This window comes from Panthera uncia, chromosome C2 (genome assembly GCF_023721935.1).
Source record: "Panthera uncia isolate 11264 chromosome C2, Puncia_PCG_1.0, whole genome shotgun sequence".
In the NCBI taxonomy this organism is placed as follows: domain Eukaryota; kingdom Metazoa; phylum Chordata; class Mammalia; order Carnivora; family Felidae; genus Panthera; species Panthera uncia.
Genome location: NC_064810.1, coordinates 48,294,699 through 48,296,422, shown reverse-complemented (window position 1 = coordinate 48,296,422; position 1,724 = coordinate 48,294,699).

Below are 1,724 nucleotides of genomic sequence, written 5' to 3'. Positions count from 1 at the left end.
TCTATTACACAACTATTTAAAAAATTTATTTTCCTCCTCTCTTAACTTCTGTGCTTGCTCCCCGTATTTATAAGCATTTACTCACATGGTGTTAAAATGTTTTCACAAGTCTCACTCAACTTTAAACTGATGCTAGGAATGTAACATATGAAACTTTGTGTCTAGTTTATCACCAGCACCTGATACAATGCTTGGACTATGGTAGGCGACACTACCTCTCACTCCCCTTAACTCATTTGTTAAATTTAATGTGAAAATGAAATTAAGCCACATAGTGCAAATTAGTGGCCTTTGGGTCAAAATGCAGTCTGCAGGTGTTTTGTTTAGTCAGCACATTTTCAAGTATTTTAACTCAGTTGTCATTAAATTATAAGGCACAAAATCAAACACTGGGGGAAAGGACAGTTTTTTTCAAAGAATGGTGCTGGACAAAGTTGGACCCTCAACCTAAAACCATATAAGAATTAACTCAAAATGGATCAAAGACTCCAACATAAAAGTCAAAACTATAAAACTCTTAGAAGAAGACGTAGAAAACTTAATGACATTGGATTTGGTGATAATTTCTTGGATGACCCCAAAAGCACAGGCAACAAAAGAAAAAATGAACATTTTGCACTTAACCAAAATTATAAACTTTTGTACATCAAAGGACACTATTGACAGAGTTATAGATGTGGAATATATTTAAGAGGTAAAAATGGTAGAATTTGCTGATTGGGATTTTGGTGTAGAAGGAGAAGAAGAAGCCAATATTCTAGTTTGAGCACCAGGGTAGACGTGATTAGTAGTGCAGTGAATGGGGAAAAGGAGTGGATGGGGTGAGGGCAGAGACAGTGTGAGCAGTTTTAGACCTAATGACTGAGCTCCCTTCAAAATCAGATGATGTCTTCTTTACAGTATATGGTAGTTGGCTGCATGGGTCTAGAGTTTGTGGGATTTTTAATTTTTTTTTATTTTTTTAATGTTTATTTATTTTTGAGAGAGAGAGAGAGAGTGCACGCGTGCAAGTGGGGGAGGGGCAGAGAGAGGGAGACACCAAATCTGAAGCAGGCTCCAGGCTGTCAGCACAGAGCCTGATGCGGGACTCGAACTCACAAGCCATGAGATCACAACCTGAGCCAAAGTTGGATGCCTAACTGACTGATCCACCCAGGCACCCCTGCATGGGTCTAGAGTTAAGGAGAAAGAGAATGGACCATAGGCAGAGATTTGAGAGCTATGAAAGAGGCTTTGAAACCAGAGTCTGTGAAACTATGTGGGTGGAAGAGATTACCCAGTGTCTGAGTAGAGAGGAAGAGTAAACAAAGGAGACTGAAAATGAGCAGCTATAGAGACAGGAAGAAAATAATCAGAATATGAGAGAAACCAAGGGAAGAGTGTTTCAAGGAAGAGAGACCCAATGGGCTTCAAATGGGTCAACTGGGTCAAATGCTGCCTGTTCATTATGTAGCACAGACTGAAAAGCATCCATTGCATTGGGACCATATACTGAGACTTGGAGGCTGAAGTCAGATGAAGAGTGGGTAAGGAATGAGTGGATTATGAGAAAATGGAGTCAGCAAGTGTAAGTGTTTTAATGAAATTTGGCAGGGGCAATATACAATGGATTCAGTCCCCAGATGTTGCATCTAGGAAATTTGTGCTAATTATTATGACTGCTATGTTGGGAGAGACTTGACCAACTTAAAGGATTGTTAGCAAGGGAATTAGGAAAATAAAAG